This window comes from Plodia interpunctella, chromosome 24 (genome assembly GCF_027563975.2).
Source record: "Plodia interpunctella isolate USDA-ARS_2022_Savannah chromosome 24, ilPloInte3.2, whole genome shotgun sequence".
Taxonomy (NCBI): Eukaryota; Metazoa; Arthropoda; class Insecta; order Lepidoptera; family Pyralidae; genus Plodia; species Plodia interpunctella.
In genome coordinates this window covers 194,601-215,021 of record NC_071317.1, presented here as the reverse complement: position 1 = coordinate 215,021, position 20,421 = coordinate 194,601, and the positions used below count along the sequence as shown (strand labels likewise).

The following is a 20,421-nucleotide window of genomic DNA, read 5'->3' as shown; positions in this document are numbered from 1 at the left end:
AAATTGTCTAAAGCATTAAGATAAGCTTTCTCCGCGAAAGTAAAGGCTCTTGATTAGGCGTCAAGTATTGTGGCGTCACACAATGGATGTCACAAAAGAGACATTTTTTGTTTTGTCTTGGGCATCGGCCAGACCCAAACTGGACTTTTTCAGCCCCATTTATACTACAGAACCCAAACTAATATTAACTAATATATTCCTCGCGTGTTCCCAGTTATATTCGGAGCTGTGACGCCCAGGGTTCGTGTAAAAATCAACCATGAACGTTTGGAGATTTGGCTGTGCTTTTACAACCGACTGGCAGTCTGACGTCAAGCCTCTTTGAAACCCAACTAATATTATGTGTTGTGTTTATTTCTTTGTCCTACTTTCACGTCCAAACGAAGTATTGGATTGAGGTCCAAACGAAGTATTGGATTGGTTTTTTGCCGCAGTTGGAGCCGCGGCCAACAGCTAGTCATTATAAGCCAATTACAATCTAACCTTGATTCAATCCATGGCTAACTTCCGTACGAATTTTAGTTTAGAAAATTATCTAGTGTTAATCCAGAGTACTTTTCATCAAAATCAGTTAAGTTGATTTTACTATCCTTGATAGTGTGACAAACATCTGTCTCAAAATATTTGTGCATTTTAACGCCTTCTTAAGGTCGCATGTACTTATGCTTATAGGACAAAGCCTATACTTGACCTATTTTTATTCAACTACGTAATAAGAGTGGAATGAATAGCCACATCTACTGTTCAAGTTTTCATGTCAGTGAATTACTCGTATATGTTGAGTTGTATAGTTTAACTCTGCATCTTATACGCTTTGAGATTTTATTTACATCTGTACTATAAAAAATCTTCACATTATTATTGAAAAATTACGGGTCACTATTACATATATATGATTGTAATAAATCCCTAGTTGGGATAAATCCGCCATTGTATTTTATGTATCTTTCTAATTGTCATCATAATTGTTATTTATTTTTGCACAACAATTTATGATGGTCACGTGATGCGCAGAACGAGGATCATGTCGTGAAAAAGTGTCTTTCCATGGTCTACCAAACCTAGAGTGAGAGTAAGGGAGGACCTAAGAGAAGGAAGGATCTTTACTTGGCTGACAAGAGTCCAGCGGGACATGAAGCAGTAAGGCCTTTCTGAAGACGATGCTTTTACAAAGAGCAGTTTGCGTCTCGAAATTAAAAAAGCCGACCCCGTATAGCGGGAAGCGAGGATAAAGAAGAAAGAAGAAGAAATAAATAAAGTAAAAATAGCAGCTATTCTCTTCGGGGATAATTTATTCATGAATATGTAAAAACTATGTACATTTTCGAAGATGAAAATGCTATGTTTTGATACAACTTACTCCATTTACTTAAAGTCGTGTCTCTTTTTAAATCCAGTGTAAAAGAATAAGTCTCACCCTCCGGACACTCAGGCACAAGTTCCAATTTAAAGAATACTAGAACTAGAATTGAAAAAGATTTCAAACGAATCAAAGAGTAAATGAAACAGAACAAAAGGTTGCAGATTCTGTCCCAGAATTACTTTTATACCTGCATACAAAGAAAGGAATTCTTTATTTATCCGGAAATATAGAAGAACATTATTAAGTTATAATCTAGCTTTTGCTTCAGGACTCGTCGGAGAAAACATACCTTCCTAGCTAGCCCAATACAAACTTTGAACCCCCTTTTTATCCCCTTAGAGAATGAATTTTGAAAAATACTTTCTTAGTGCACCCCTAGACATAAGGAACCTACGTGCTAAATTTGAAGTTTCGAGACCCAGCGGTTTGGGCTGTGCGCTGATATGTCAGTCAGTCATTCAGTGTGTTCTTTTATATGTATTGATAGGCAGAATACATACGATAGAACTTGCAATTCTTACAAAATAGATGTGGAATCAAAATGTTCAGCAGGTAAAATCACAGGGCAGTATATAATAATTCCCATCTGTTATATTAAAACGTGGCGTGTCGAGAAAATTGGGCTTTAGCTTAAGTTATTATCAGGGGAGGCCATTCGGAGGGGATGTTCCAATATGGAGCCATTTTTGGAATTTATGCTTAAGAACATACTGTTTTTTTCGTTAAACTGTCAATATATTGTGCTTGATAGGCTAATATAGCGGTGGTGGTCCAGTGGTTAAGACACCGTGAACCGGAAGGTCTCAGACTCTAATTCTAAGCTCATGCCACATGAGTAGATATATTTGTAAAATGCAGGTTTCCTCTCGATGTTTTCCTTCACGGGGAACAAAGGTCAATGAAAACTATTAATACCTGAATAAGATTGGTCTACAAACTTGCGTGACACGAGTAGGATTCGAACCTAAGACTTTTTAGTTCACAGGCAGGTGAACAACAACGTTAACATTTCAAAATTTATTTGTTCACATTGTACCAAATAAACGATCTTTTTCTTTATTTCCTAGTGCCTTATCAATGTCTACCTAATGCTGTAATTAATAATAACCACGTAATGTTTTAGTGAGTAATTTTAAGGTAGATGTCCGCACTCACTCCATAAACCAGAAATCTAGCCCACTAACATCACGTACACATAGTCCAAATCACGTAGATCCCTTCTCGGCAATAGTCTAGCAGCTGTGGGGGACTGCCGTTGGTGTTCCCCGATGGTACGCCAAGGGATAGATCTCTACAGATGCAGCCATCTCATTTTAGAATAAAAAAATAGTTGACAGAATCATTTTAGAAGGTAGATTTACAATTTATAAGTTAGTTGGATTATGGATTCTGCACTAAGCGACGCTTGTATCGCAGTGTCCGGAACGTTTTACAATTTATATTACGATTTTTACATGTTCATCGTATCGAAATAAACACAATCTTAAGTAACAGAAGAAATACATTATTCAGCGACGCGTTTTTGTATTAACATAGTAATGTAAGTGTATGATTTTTAGAAAATCAAAATGATTTTTTTTTTCTAAGATCTTCTGGAGCAATGGTGCATCCCATTGTTCAGTCGTGCGCCGTTGGGACGTCACAGCACGTTGTAGCTGTGTTGCGCTCCGTTGTCTTCTATGGGCTTTGACATTGAGGTATGTTCATACAATTTCTACGTTGTTCTACATTGGACTTCAACGCGACGGAGTACAACGGAGCAATGGGCCATGGTTTTTATTTTATATAATATATAATTAGTAATAATATACGAATATTAATGCTATTCAAATTAATTTATTTTAATGAAATATCGCAAGAATAATCTCGACAGATTAATTAAACTAACGACTTTGATAAAAATCCAGGAAAATCCAATCAATTTGGATCAACGTGAAACTTCCGCAAATCTGGCGAACACTTTTTAATCACAACTCGGTTCGAGTAAATTTTAACGATAGCTCTTATTCCGACGTTCCATACGGTAATTAAATTTTATGATGTTATCTCCCTCTTTCAGGCTATTGGTTTTATAAAGAATTAATTTTTGTCCTCGACTTCGTCCGCGTTCATTTTCCGGGATACCCTATTGGTTGAGTAGATTGAGCGTGAAGAGGTAACAATCAAACAACTTTCGTAGGATTTCTCACGATATTTTCTTTCACCAACGCAAAAACTTCAAAGCAAGTGGTGGTCAATGAAAACTTATTATACATGAGTCAGATTTACAGCTACAAGCTCATGTACAGTTTAAGCGCGAGTAACATTTACACCACCATCATTTCAAAAATTTTAAGTAAATTGAAGTACCTCCTGGAGGTAACACCTTGTACTATGTTTGCACTCGGACTACAAATCGAGTGCAGCGCAGAAAGAAGTGTTTTCATTCTTCTGACCACACTGGACCACCACTAACACATTAACTCCCGTACAAATTATCAGGGGTGTCTGAAAATCAGCGTTATCTCCAACAAATTATTGTTAGCGATAGCAGAAGATGCGACATTCCTCTGTTATCTTGTTATTACAAAATGTATCTCTAAATTTAAAATAAATGTATGTTATACTAATTGTAAAATAAAGTGATTTTATATTTATATTATTCACTTATTTTAAAGCATCTTAGCGCCGCACTGCTGGGCAAGAAACTCGGTCGAATGTGTAACTCGACCAAGTTTAATTTCACGTTCGTCATTTCAACCACAATGCCACAGCTTATTCCGCGTGATTTAAAGGCTTTTTTTAAATAAATTTAAAGGATTTGAAGGCCCGGCCAAATGGGGCGAGCGTGTGCTCGATATTAGAACATTGCTCGGGGATTATTTTTAATTTATTCGCGTTACCATTCGCCAGTCCATTACGTCGCTTTTCCGGGATTCTGGGAGATTTTCCCATCCCACATTTCTTAGCATTTCGTTTTGCCACTAATGTCTTAAAACATCTATCATCTCACTATCATTTTATAAAAGGGTATTGTATTGTCCATAGTTTTTCCTTTGAAACAGACTATTGCAATTAAAAATAAGAGTTTTATCGTAACACACCCCTCCCCCCTTTGATCACAACTTCATCTGTAGCGGCCGGGTTGCCCCGGGTTGTGTGCAAGATTAATTGCCTGCTGTACACAGATATGTATTATAACCTGATTCCAGTTGGTCGGTGTTGCAAAGTTTGTATTATCATGCCTGAATCCCAAAGGGGGGAGAAACTTGTAACTTCCGATTTTGAATGTAACTGGCCACATAGAAGTGCGAACCATTTCTTAATTTTTTAAAATTTATTATATATTTTTTTTAATTTCGGAAAAAGACATTAAAATCGTAGCATTTACAACTCTTAAAAATCAGAAATAAGACCTTAACATGAACTTTTTCACATTTCAATAATACTATAATACTAACTGCTTTCCAGGACTTCGTTCTTGTGGAAATATTGCTGTAAAAAGCGTATGTCACTAAGCAATTATGCAGCTTTTTAATGGGAGAAGAAGAATGGTGGAAAAAAAAATCGTGAGGCGAGCGGTGGTGACTTCTACACCATGGAAATCGTGAAATAACATATTCATAATTGCAGTTATGATGTGTGTTTAATAAAAGTACATGGACGTTACAAACAATTATCGACTAAAAAGCAGAGCGCCCATTAATTTGCAATACACACAACACAGCTGTCCTATTGGAAGCCGGTGACCTGGGAGATCTGACTGGCCGTGTTTAGATTTCAATCTGTTGGCTGCTAGCCAGCGGTCATTTCTATAGGTTTATTTATGAGATTTTCTGTTTCAGAATCTCACTGATATTATACAGGCGAGAGTTTGTGTGTTGTTACTTCTTCGCTCTCAACGGCTGGGCCTTTTTTTATGAAGTTCAGTTTTTCTGCGCAGGTTAAAGTTAATGTCAAAGTTGACTGGTGCCACCCACCAAAAAGTTTTTAATAATAACGCCACATATAAAATGACTTTGATCGTCAGTTAGGGTTCGATTGGTAACCTCTCGAGCCCTTCAAAGGGTCCTCGAGAGGAGTAAAACACTCGATTGAAAGTAAAGTCAAGAACTAGCTGTGATTAAGGGTTTGCTTGCGAAAGGGACGAATTATTTCAAGTATTTGGTCAAGCGGATTTTGAAATCTGTTTAGAGAGTGTGGATCGGTAACGTGATGCGGCTTTTGTTCTTAACCCGATTAAGAAAAAGGTAATAAATACTTTTACGTATCCCATAAAATAGTTTATTCAGAAATTAGACGTTCACAGGCACTTTTTCACGTCAAATTTTATATTATGGTGATTTCACAAAATGCTACAAATTACTATTAAGACGTAACGAATTACTTTAGACTTGTCTTAGCTTTACCTAGAGATTCATTGCTTTTTATAGATAAACAAACAGCGATCTCGACCTGTTTAGTTTTTAAGATTTTTTGGTGTGATATTTATTTATTTAACCTTTAATGTACAAAATACAAGCTGTAAGTACAATAGGCAACCTTGGAACTCAAAAAAGAAAAAATCTTTACAATTCACACAAGCTTGTCGACTGAAATGTCACTATTTCAAGAGTACATTTAGACGTTGGCCATTTAAAACCAGTCTCTCAGTCCATCTCTTAGAGTTCACTATCGCATTTACAGCACAATACGCGACAGACTCAACGAGACGTGGAGTGAAATATCGGAAAGGCTTAAATTGAATGGACTGTACTATCAAAACTCGACGAGAACTCGATGAGAATCGCATCGATTGTGATGAGCGATGTTTTGTCCACAAAACTTCGCTCAATATGGTCCATCCATTATTATACCAAATATGAGGATACGATAAGATAAAATAATTATTAAAACATAAAAATATGTTTCAAAAACCATCCTTTGCATGAAAACTAACCTAAAACTAAACCAACATAAACCTAACCGAATTACATAACGTGTGTAACGCAGCCTTTCTGCAAATAACGTTTGCCATCGACGCGCAGAGAAGAAATTGAAAATAACTAACCAAGTCAAACTATTTCCCACTTATTTATAATAATTTTACTACCTACATTCACAGTTCCCTTGTCTTCCTATATTGAAGCCACGTGTGCTCGTGTGCAATAAATGTTAATTCTAGTTTGAGTTTAAATCTTCGAATTCTAACGTGTCCACTCCGAGACACAATGTGCCTTATAAAAATATTTTTACCTTATTAACCCCGTTTTAAAACAATTTCTAATCAGCTAAGGTTTGCATAAATTACCTGAAACAAAATAAAATAAAATTAGTAGGATATACTTAAAAAAAACAAGAATACCAAAGATCATGGCAGTCGCAGATGAAATAGGACGAATGCGGATACTGGAATCCGACGTGCTATAGCTGAGGAAATAACCGGACAGACAAAAACATCTCACAGAGAAAAATTTAATTCAAATTCAAATCATTTATTCAGAAATTAGACCTTCACAGGCACTTTTTCTCGTCAATTTTTATATTTATAGTTATTTCTCACAAGCTACAAACTACTGGCATTTCGGAACGACCACTGCTGAGAAGAAATGCCGAAAGAAACTCATTTGAACAGTGTTGGTCCCTATCATATATAATAACAAAACGTTTAGTTTTTACCTTTTATTAAACGTATTTTCACTCTTTTTATTATATACTCGAGTCGTACTCTGTAAAAACAGGAATTCGTCCAAGTTTATGTTATAATACCTTACATTACATCCGACATCACAATATAATATTTCAACAATCCGCCCCTCGCGTTTCGTTACTCCTGTACTCCATTTCATAGCTTTTATAAGAGCATATCATTTTTCTTTGCGTTTTATTTACACGTTCATGACGCGACGTGACGACCTGACGCCAGTCAGCCACTTGGCTTCAATTTCGTTATGGTGTTTTTAGGAGTGAAATATGAAAGAAATATTCCGCCATCTTGGATGTTCCGCCATATTGGACCCATACTTTCATATCCGATATCTAATACAGCAAACAGGCTTGCGGGCCAAATGATAGGAAGTGGTCACCGCGGCCAGTCACACGCGCATTGCCGGCCCTGAATAAATTTTATCACGCCTTTTTTGCAGAACTCGTTGTAGTATATAAGTAGGTAGTGAAATTGTTAACATTTCCAGTTCAAAGCAACGGAAATAACTTCATGAGAAATTTAATTTAGTAAATTCTACAACAGAAAATATTCTTTGAAGGTAAAATTGTATCAATTTAATTTTAAAAGTATGCAAGAGATTGCAACTCGCTCATTTTGCAAATTATATTCTGATTGATTTTGATTACATCACTGAGATTTTCTTCTGTTAGGTATTTTATTAACTGAGAATTTAAGAGTTTTATTAAATGCAAGTCTTTTAAGGTTGCCTCCTGCTTTTATGTTTTTGAGTATTTACAAATGTATAAAATAGTCCTGAAAACAGGTATTTTCAAAAGACAATAAAACAGTAAATAATTAAATTAAATGTAAAGAACAATGAGAATCTGCAGTACAGCTAAGATGATGAATGTTTCTTCCCAACAGTGGTCGTCGCGAAACGCTAGTAGTTTGTAGACTTGACATTATTTTGTAATTTGAAAATTGACGTGTTTAATAAACATCTTGGATTTTTAATCTAAAGAAATTTTAATGTCGTCACTACTTGCTATTTGCGAATAATATTGATCAAGTTTAGTCAAAATCAAATACAAGCATGATGCATATATAAAACTACAAAAACTCTGTGCTAAACTAAGTGTTCCTTGAGTGATTTTTATTCACTGCTCCCATTCTTAATTGTCACGAATTTAGTTTTGTTGATACATGGATTCTGGCAGACACAATAATGGCTTGTAATGGTTGCTTTTCTTATACATATTTACTTATATATTATTGTTTTTATCATATGATGACGTTAGCGTTGGTTTTTATGTTGTCCAATAAATAGTAGTCTTTATTTTTGTAATTATCATAGCATAACGATTTTCCTGAACTAATAAACGTTTAATACGTTTTTTAGACTACAAAAGTTACGTCTCCCATTTAATTCTCATCTTTAAAACAACATATATTATTTTTAGACACCATATTTTAACAATAAATCTTGCAAAAATATGGTCCTCTTTTAATCAAAGACTTTTCACAGACACACACACACACAGGTAGTAGGATGGGCACATTACATTCATTTTTCAGGCACATCCCGGGAATGCCGGCCGTTTCCGTCTGGCCATTTGTTGGCGCACGGCAAATATAAAGCTAGTGATGCGACTCGACTCGAGTTTCTTGTAAACTTGAGTCGAAAAAACCACTGCTGCGGGAACTAGAGTATTTAAAAAGTTAGGTATATTAAAGAAAAACTTTGATATACAATGAGACTGATGCGAAACAAAACCCATCCTACCCATCTATAAAGAAGACTAGTGCCCAGTAATTTCAAGTCCTAATTGTATATCAATTTGTAGAATATCCATGATGTCATATATCCTGAAACTCACTCCGAAAAGACATGGTTCTCGTAAACTGTGTTGTAGAGGAAACCGGTATTAAAGTTGACAAGCTGTTTGCTACCTAGCATTAGCAGAGTAGTAGAAATTGTAAAATTGTTATTTTAACATATCCCAGATCATCGTCATTAAATCTTCATTCTTTTCTGTAATATTTTACTCGACTAATATCGGAAATACAAATTACATTAATGTCCAACACCAATATTGTCTAAATAAATAAAATAAATAAAAAATAAAAATAAAAAAGCCTTTATTTATCCAATTCCCAGTTGTTTTATCTTATATAATAGTGTTAGTCTAAAGTTTTAGTTAATATTATTGGTTACTCCTATCTTATATTTTAATATGATTTAATAGATCTTATTTATTTTTTATTAGTTTCTTGTTATTTTTTACATTTACAGTTTCTTTTATTTTTGTATTAAGTAATTATTTTATGATGTTAGTGTGTTAGTTCACTGAGAATGGATCCCTCTTGGGTATAGGCCTCCTCCAGTTTGCCCCATTCCTCTCTATCCTGGGCCTTACGCAACCAATCTTTGCCTGCTACGTCTACAATGTCGTCTGACCAACGAGTTTTAGGCTTCCCTGGGTTCCTTCTTCCACTAGGCCCTTTCCAAATAGTCGTTAGGGCTGTCCAACGTTTGTCTTTGTAACGTGCTACATGACCTGCCCAGCGCCATTTCATTTTTTTAGTATATAAAAGTGCATCGATTACTTTAGTTCTTTTCCTTATAGTTTTACATCTAATTTTGTGAATTTTCCTGATATTCAGAATACTCCTTTCCATAGATCTCTGGCATGTATTTATTTTATCTTGAATTTTTTTAGTAAATATCCACGTTTGGCACCCATAGCTCAGAGTTGGTAAGAGGCTCGTATCTAGGACAATTTTTTTCAAAGGTATTGGGTAGTCGGCTTTGAGAATTTCCTTTGCTGCCCAGAATTTGTTCCAAGTCATGGCAATACGTCTGTCTACCTCTTCCTCCACGTTCTTTCCACCAAAGGACATTTTTTTACCCAAGTATATATAACTGTCTACATATTCTAGCTCTTTTCCATATAATAATTGTCTAAATAGTACCCCATATTAATTTCATCCAATACAGTTCTAAGTCATGAAATGGCGGTATTAAGTCATGTCTCATGTCTAACGCTTATTTGTGAGACTTGGAAAATTTGAGACTTTTCAAAACAAGGGTAAAATGGTATCGAGACTCGTTTCCCAGCACTAAAGAAATGTGGTTCTGTGGTAGAAATATTGTGTTTATTAAGGACATGTTCTGATTAACTCCAGTAAAACTTGGATTTATAAAGATTTATCTCTACGAATATACATTAAGAAGTACATGTGGTGAAATTAATTTTGCTTTGTAAGAGAATTGATGCAATTGTAGCGCGAGGTAACGGTGTTATTTTGTTGTTACACTTTAACTTAATATTCTAAGCATATTAGAGACCAAATAATATTTACTATACTAAACTATATGAAACGAAGACTGTTTTACAAGAAACAGTCGTCGTATATCGTGTGACGACTCGAGACCTTAATAAATGTCCTACGTACTATGTACTCATTACATTGAGAACAATAATCTAGATCACGTATCTAGACAAACATCCTGGATATCCCCTCCATCACCACCGTATGTTCTATTTTCGATATGTATATAAACTATGTTTAATCAATAATAAATAACAGTTACAGTTTATCATCGAACCTATAACCCACTAGTAGTTTTATTGAGAAGAGTCTCGTATGTATTTATGTATTTACAGATCTAGCCAACAAAATTGAAACGGTATTTCAAATAACTTTTTTTATATTAAAAGCTACGAATGATAATTACTATGTTTATTCGGGTGTAATATTTCAACTCGATACAGATTGATCTGAAATTTTGTTTACACGTCCAGTTTAGATGACAAAGTATCATTACGATATGGGCGATCTGATATGCACTTGAATCGGCTCCTGATGAGGGAACTCCTCAACTGTTTACACAGATATTATATTTTTTGTCACGCGTTGAATTAAATCTCTCTGCCGAGCTTGAGTCAAAGACATTTTTGTAAAAAAAACTTCTACAAATTTTATTGTTAGTATTAAATAAAAGAAATTGTCGACCATTTGAATCTAATCTAATCAGCTTAATTTAAAAATAGTCTGACCTATTCGATTAACTTTAAACTAAAATAAAACAAATTAAAAGCAATATTGCAGCAGAATGAACCTCACTAATGTATCGAGTTTCGATATGAAACAAATGAAAATGAAATCGAGGGTTCAACAATATTGTTGCAGATGGTACAAAATTATATCTCCGAAGCACTCGCTTGAGATACCATATGTACCCAATGAATTTATAATATACTGTTTTAAACCAATCTTTTGTTATATCTGTATATATTACATTATTTAACAGATTTCAGTTCAATGGAACATACGCGTTGTTAGACTATTTCTAAACTAATACAATTGTTTAACTCCACCTTGGCTGAAAAGCCGTAAAACCTTTTATAGAAAACTAGCGGCCCGCTCCCTGCTTCACTCGGGTAAAACCTTAATAAATTATACACCTAAACCTTCCCCAGGAATCACACTACTGATTGGTGAAAACCACATGAAAATCCGTGCAGTAGTTATAGAGTTTATCGCGAACAGACAGACAGATGCGGCAGAGGACTATGTAATGATTGTGAAATTCAAATCTTGAAGATTCAACTGTGATTTATTTGCTACTGGCCACATTTTAATATTGGAGTGTTAGTGTTACTCTTGTAACGGTATGTGTCCCTATCGCTGAAATTATTAATTTTCAAAATTAATGAAAAACCCTTGCTTCGAATTCAAAAGCTTAAAAATAATCATTTGTAGGTACAAAACCAAAAACATTTTTAGCCGTAATTAGGTACAAACTACCACCCATACATCGCAACGTTGTTAAAACGTCGCGTAAACAAATTACGGCCTACAAAGTTCTGCAAATTGCATCGTTGCGAAAAGTTCAACTAATTAAACGCAAAATAACGGCAACGGTTAACGTTTGTAAACTGTTATAACTGTTATAATTGTAACGTTAATTATCAGGCTGTGTTAACACCTGGGAATTGTCAAAGGCTAGGCAACTTTTAAAGCTTTACGTTTATTACAAGCTTTTATTTAGGTTTTACCTGTCTCATTGTTTGCTTGTCTGTAATCAAATCTTGCAAGTTATATTTCTCCTATTTCCCGTTGTCTTACAGAGTTGAAATTTATCACGTCGCTTAAGTTACCATGGTAATGCACCCAGCATCGGCTCCCAACGAGGGAACTCCTCAACGCTTTACAGAGCACGGATATAGGATTTTTGTCAGGCGTAATTCGGAAAACATGTACATGAACCAGAAGATATTTTTAGTAGATTAAACAATCGCACCACTATTATTCAATAGTGGTGCGATTGTTTAATACGATACCACACCAAAATTTCTTTGATGATTCCATCAGTGAAAGAATTACAACAAAATTCATAGTATTTTTCAAGATAGAAGGTAAACAATAAAACAATGTAACTTTTTGGGCGTTATTTGGTCTTATCTCAACGCCTCATACTAATTGTACCTCCTTTTGACGTCATCAGCGAGAAACAAACTTTCCCATAAAGTTTGATTAAACCTAATCTCTAATAAATCAACCCCAAATATAGCAAGATGAGTTATTTTAAAGGAAATCTATCAGTATACCCGCCCACCAATATTATAAAGGCGACAGTTTGTGAGTAACTTTATTACTTCTTCAAGCGCAAATGGCTGGTTACATTTTTTTGAAATTTGGTATCGAGTTATTTGATAAAACATAAACTTTTAATCTCGAAAATACTCGATTTCCGTAAGATTTGTTCAAAAAGTCTAATAGACAATGGCACTTTGTAAAATAGAGCGCTATTGTGCAATAAAAACGTAAGCATTTTTTAAAATAATTTTGCAGGCAATATACCGCGTTGTGCAGCTCATATTAATATAATTTTAACAATGTCCATACCTTGTCTGGTAATTTATTCATTTGGCCAGGTTTTATTCCTTACAAATATTGTTATAATGAATCCCAATTGCAGGAATTTCTCAAGTAAGAGATAAATCAACAGATTTAAATGTGGTTATCCCGGGTAATCCCTTCGCGTGAACCAGTGACCTGCTTATTACGATGGGCTAATAACGCCTATGCCCTTTATAGAAGAAGGGCTATATGAAAAGGTCAAGTCACAAAATTTAATTTGATTAACCCTTTCACCGCGACATTTTATACATATATCAGTAACAGTATTCAAACATAACATTCTATAAAATCTGACCCAATTTTACCTGTAATTGTGCAACGCTTAAATGCAACACTTTACAAGCAGTGGTTTTTGGTTGGATATAATAGAATTTTCATACCTAGTTCGATCAACCTAATAGTTCACATACAGCTAAAAAACTATTCAGTTTAATGTTTTCCATATTTACTATCGGCTAAAGAGCTAAAATATGTATACATTTGGACATCGTTTCAACAGGAAAAAAACGCTGGTAAACAAATATTAATTTCCTCCTTCGTTCCTCATACATAATTAATTTTTAACGAATACATCGCCAAAAAAGTTGTTCGCGTTATTTATACTGTTTACTTCCTTAAGGCTTGCACAGACAACGGTTATTAAGGCGTTTGATTCCCGCCCTAGTACAGGACCTCTGTATATCCTTCTGTGGATGTAGATGACAAGGTAATAAGCCTCGACAGGTCTTAACTAACAGCACCTCGAATCATTAAGTAATTTGACGGGCTGTTGTTGTCGTGACGGGTGGTCTGGGCGAAGGGTTATGAGTGAAAATAAATACATTATTTGAATAAGCAAGATTAAGAAAAAATAACTAAATAGTAAAAAATTGGAATTGGAATTGTAAAAGAATGGAAAAATAGTAACTAACATAACATACTGATATTTTGAAAATACTAAGAATTAAAGACAATCAAAAGACAAACAAATTAAACCTTTTTTCAATCTATTAAAATAAATAAATAAATATATTAGGACAAATCACACAGATTAAGCTAACCCCAAAGTAAGATCGAGACTTGTGTTATTGGATACTAACTCAACGATACTATATATAAATATATACATATATAAATAAACATCCAAGACCCAGGCCAATCAGAAAAAGATCATTTTCCATCATGACCCGACCGGGGATCGAACCCGGGACCTCTCGGTTCAGTGGCAAGAACTTTACCACTGCGCCACCGAGGTCGTAAAATCATTATTTACATTACCTATTCAATATATTTTTTGATTGCCTATCAATTAGTTCTGTTATTGCTTTTTGAGCTTGCCTGTAATAACCTAGACCTCATCTTTGCCTTCCATCAGACTTTTCACGCTACAGTCCACCACTGACGAAGTTGTAACGTCTGTACACGTCTTTATACTGTTTCCTGGCTGTCTCATAAATTAGCATGTCGATGTAAATCCGGGCGAGACTCGGGAACTTTTTAAGAGTTAATTACTTCTTTGATTAATCTTGATATAATCAAGTTGGTAATTTTGTTCGTCTCAACTTCTGCAATGTTATTTATGTCACCTGTAGAACATCGTGCAGATTTATAAAATAATGTCTCGAAATAAGAGATAACTGAAAGGGCAGATATATTATTATAGAATAATTGATGAAAGATTACGACGAAAACTAATGGTTGGCATTATATGAGTGAGAAATGCAGAGGGGAGGCCAACAATTTGAAATATTTATTTATGTTTCATGGTCTCGGACGAAATGTTTCTTAAATTTGACAATCGCTAAATTGTATCCGCCCAGTTGTCTCTCTCTAAAAATATGATAAACATCGAAAGGCATTAATTATAAAAATTCAATTTAGTAATCATGGGAGGTACCTATATAACGTTAAAAGTTATTTCAAATTGCAATTCAATTCAAAATACTATTCTAATGAAGCCAACATCAGTAGACAACAACTTTATTTCAAGACATAAAATGGTACTACTCATAAACTCGATTGATGACACAATAAAGTGCTGCCTAGCGCTTTTACTATGACCTTATGAAACATTTGCAGTTCAAAATGCCAGACTGAGCTAGCAATCCTTTTTGTATTGATTCACAACGTAACCTTATCAAGCGAAACTAGTTCTTAAAACGAGCTGCAGAAATTCAAAATTGATTGCATTACTCCGAACCCTCCGAACAAATAACTGTTGAAAGACCGATCTAGATATTCACAAGTCTATGTAACTCTGCTATTGAAAATTCAATTTTGCTCTAAGGGCGGAGAGTTGAAATTTCAATGTCGAAGATATTGGATTCCAGTTCGATGCAAATAGAATGATCAGAGCGGACTTTTTATTTGTAGATGCGGTCGCATTGTTGTGGCTCCAAGGCTTTACGTTAAACATCGGGGTTGCATCTTCTTTTGTTCTTTATTGAAAGTCGGCTTGTGTTTGCTCGTCGTGGATATTCACTTGAATTATTGGAGTCTGTTTTTCATATTCTATTGTGTTTGTTTTTCCTTCTTAGTTTTTGAGGGAGAAATTTTTATTTTGAATTAATGTTGAATATGGTCGACCAGAAATCAATGCTTTTTAAAACTGGATTTAGACAAAAAGCGAATAAATAATCTGTCTAGTATAAGACCCGTCCGAATTTTATATATCTGTCAGATTATGTATCAGTTAGGCGGGTGACTTGTCTGTCTGTCAGTTTGATCAAAGGTATAGTTGCGAATGGGTGAAAAGGATATTTATTTCATCATTCTAAACCAAAAAATATTTTCTTTACAATTTGAGTAAAATTTGGTAGTTACTACATTTATTTTTAATCAATCATTCAAATGTATCGGAAAATTATTTTAGTTGTACCAAACACAGCCGAATGATAGTTATCATTCGGCGAAGCAAATATCGTGAAGAAACCCGCACACCAGATTCGATAAACAGCTGTTTATCGACATTGCTACTAGATTACCATCTAGATGCATCTACCGATACGATATAGTAGTATTATTATATCAATTAAGATGCAGTGGTTTATCTGCATTTTACACAAGCTAATAAATAAATAATTCACGATAAATGTTCGTTCAGAGGTAGACTGGTTAAGCTTCTACTCTTGTTAGAAGTACAAACTGTTTTAAATAAACATTCAACGATCTTCTAGTTTCTGTGATCCACACGTCAATGGTGTCTGTCCCGTCAAACGTCACGTCGAACACGTCAGACGGATGTCACGTCCAACTGTGATTGCGACACGTGAAATCAATTCCAAACGAATCTCGTTCCGTTTTCGACGCTATTCGGCATTAGGTGTTTGCAGCTTTATATAGGGTTGTCAGTAACTGTATTTATCAATTATTATATAAAGTAATTATAGATCATCATCTATAATATAACTAGTGATTTGGCTCGGTTTCGCACGGAGGGTTTTTATGTGTGTATAAACTTTTGGGGAATAAATTTTTGCGTGCTAGTTTATTGATTTATTTATGTCAAAGTGTCGTATTTTGGGGGTTGTAATTCAACAGTCAATTAATATACAAACACAACTCTACTTCCAACAAGATTATTCATATTTTACGTAACAATAAAATTGCTACGACTTTTAACTACGTCGTCTTTAAAATAAACAGTGAATTTAGAATTTTATTCTCAATAATTTCAACTTGGTCTTAAAATCGGGTTATAATCGATGTTATGTAGCTACAATAGCTAGATTTAAGGACTTATCTTCTAAGGCCAGTAACAAATAAGTCACTGTAGATCAAGTTGGAGCTATTGACAGCCCTGACGATTAATCTCAAGCTAGCTGGATGTTGTCGTGTTGCCGAGTTCAGGATATTGTCTCTAGAGCTATCACAATGTGTGTTGATTGATGCAATATGGTGAATTGAGATGCTATCAAGCATGTTATCCACACGACCGTGTACTCTGTTTAATAAAATACGAATATTTTGTCAATACTGTTTGAACTATTCAATTTTGTATTGCTTAACTTATTGACTAACAAGTTACCAATGCTTCGAGATATATTTATTAAAAAAACATCATAGACAAGACAATAACCTTCTACTTTAATCTTAATCATGATTTCTTAAATCACGCGTACAACCTTGAGAACTGAACGCGAAGAATTTAAAACGAATAAACGTTGTTGAGTTTGTATCGAGTTGATTGCAAGGTAACAATACTCCGACACACGGATGGCCCGCTTTTGAATTGTAGGTTGAAAGGATTTCTGAACTACATTGCAGACTCAGGTATTTGTTAGATGTCGACAGATCTGGTATTCCTGCTGACAGTTCCACGAACACTGCAAATGCAAACAATTTAATACAAAATGCTTGAGAATTTCCCAAAATTATGGAAGTGCAGATTCAAAGCATCGTCTGAACAATTGCAAGTTGGCACTACGCACGGATGGTATACTATTCTATATTATTTCAACAGTTATTTATTTATTAATTAGGTGCTATTGACGAAAACCTACAACTAAGTAACAAATATTTGACGACCTCGGTGGTGAATTGGTAAAGTGCTTGCCTCTGAACCGAGAGGTCCCGGGTTCGATCTCCGGTTGGGTCTTGATGGAAAATAATCTTTTTCTGATTGGCCCGGGTCTTGGATGTTTATCTATATATGTATATGTTATACAATATTGTATCGTTGAGTTTAGTATCCCATAACACAAGTCTAGAACTTACTTTGGGGATAGCTCAATCTGTGTGATTTGTCCTAATATATTTTTTTTATTTATATATATTGAAATAACAATATGAAACAGAAACCCAATTAAAAGTCTCCACAGGTAAGACAGAAATGAGAAATAGAAAAATTAATGCAAAGAAATAAATAGTTATATATACTAGAAACTCAATAGATTAAATACTAGAGAGTACTATAAATACTCTTTTAATAACCGATATGCATATAGGTGTAATGTTCCATTGTATTTATTTTTTTTAAATAAATAATTGATTCGCCACGAACAATCAAAAAAAGACAAAAGTGAAACAATCAAAACCCGTACAATTTACAACATATAACATTATTCTTGGACCATCAGATCTCGAGGGAGCGTTGTTTGTGGACTGTCAAAGACGTTATTGTGCAATTAAACAAGTTTGGACGTATGTTTGAGTTCCTACTTCTAGTTTGTTGTTGTTGGGGACTGAATAGGTAAGACGCGTTAGAAGTTCAATATAATAATGGTTGATGTGTTTATACCATAACATACCATCTAGGCTTATTAATAAACTACAGTAACTAAAATAATGTGTTTTTCTCTCATAGTCCAGAAATGGGAATTTCTGAAACGAAATTTTCATTAACTATAACGAATTCAAGTCATGCTTCAATACAAGAGGGTAAGGACTCGCTTTGTACGTTATAAATTTCTCTTTATTCCGTAATTATTTCCACTTTTGCAAACAATAGGCGTCGAAAACAAACAGAATCTAATCACATTAACAATTTACATTTAAAAGGAAATGTACAATGGTGTTCATGGCTGTGAAAACCACGTTGTGATCCAATTCCCAGATAATTGTGTGACGGGAGTTTGTGCGCTCAGATAATGATATCATCAGTGTAAATATTTGTATACTACACATAATAGCGAAGTTATCAGAACCGATGTGTATTCAATAGTGTAGACAACTGCAATCGGTGTTCGAAGCCTGTTAATGTTAATTGAAATAGAATTGTGTACTTTATTTCAGTTCAACTTTTGTCTTTTGTATTATCGTGGAGCGAAATCGATTTGATGGAAGCACCGAAGCAGAGCCAGAGGCTTCAGATTTTCGACAACTCAAGCGAAGTTTATTATTTATTTCCCTCTTGGTATTAATTTGTGACTTTTTTCTATGTTGTATATATTTTTTGCACAAAAGGCAATCTCTTTCACGATAAAGCTGAAGATAAAGTTGACTGTGTGAAGTTATCCAATGTTTCTAACACCAAATTGTTTCTGTATTGATTGTGAAATATGAAGGAGAGTTCCGGGCGAGAAAAGGTTCATTTTTCAATTACACTCACGCCTGGAGGATGTGATGGAATGCGAACTATTCGTTTCATTTTATTCTGTAAAAAAAGGTTTACTTTTCAAATGCGAAAGAAACGCAGAAGGGAGCCTTTTGTGTGGGAATCCTTCGCTGATGTAAGATGTAAATACTTACTAACACATAGATTTACATTAGACTAGATACGTGTCATGGGCCAACATTACATCACAAGAAGTTTCCGTCGTTATTCACCTGTCGCGTTTCATTCAGCCTATATACTCGTATATCGACGACATACTTTTTTAAAAAGACTAACAAGATTATGAAGTATCAATTTGTCAAAATTTAATATCCAATTTAATAATCAATTGGTCAAAATTATACCAGCCTTGTGAGCTTGTTTTTTTTAATGGCGATTTTCTTAATCGTATGCATGGAAATAGTTGATTACCCGGTTCTAAGTAATTTTGTGAAGTTGTGCCATCTAGTTTCAGATAACTCTTTGTGCAAGGGTTTCTGTTTTGTCGGGCCAAGACAGGGCAATTTTGCTCGTGTATGCGACTCGCATTGTTTGATGCTAAATACTTGGGAAATGCTTTGTTTTCGTCTTAAATATTTTAACTGGATCAAGAGTTGCTTTGTTGGCGTAGTGCTTTGTCAGATTTGTTTGTATTTTGTTTATGTTCGGTGATATTGTGTCTTACAATTGCTGGAAATTTGATTAGTAATTAATGGATTTGGCGACAGTATTTAAGTGAAAAAAAAGTAGTTATGATATTTCATGTCATAAAAACCTTTGCCAACCGTTTAATTTACATATTTTCAGTATAGTTCACCGCACCAATATTTATTCCACGCTAGGCACATGGTTTTCGACGCATGAAATATTGTCAGCCTTCGATCAACATATTTCAGATTATCAGCACGAAATTTTCCATTACTCCGGGGCAAATGAGTTTTTCACACATGTTATCACTTTAATAGTAAATAATATTAAAATAATTTACAAATAGTTACTGATTTCGGCCATATTGTTTCTATTTTCTTTAACATTTCAATTTATTTGAGAGATTGTTCATATTAAAGAAGATTTTTTATATGTATATATATATAGGCTGATATAATATTATTTTTAGAACACTCATGTATCCACACCCATGCGGATACGGAAACCAAAAGGTTTTAGATTTAATATCAACAAACCCTACGGGAAATCCAAAATGGCTGCAAGCAAAACATTAACCCAGTTCAATCATAAAAACAAATGATGTATTTAGGCACACAAGGCTATTTTTACTCATAACAAAAAGGTTTATGCGTTTGGCATAAATAATTACATATTATGATTTTAAGTATATATCTAAGTAAATGAATTCTTTTTTGTCTTTTCGCTGAATAAATAAATAATCATAATATTTACTTTATATATATTTTTTTGTTTAAAAAATGTTTGTTAATCGATTACAAACGTACCACTGAACACCAATATATACATGTTATTGAATGGATA

The 20,421-nt window shown here is 34.3% G+C and overlaps 1 protein-coding gene across 3 annotated transcripts in view; it reads right to left on the bottom strand.

The window, feature by feature from the left end:
• cpx (complexin) overlaps positions 1 to 20,421 on the bottom strand; it is a 249,353-nt gene that overhangs the window by 129,881 nt on the left and 99,051 nt on the right. The window lies entirely within an intron of this gene.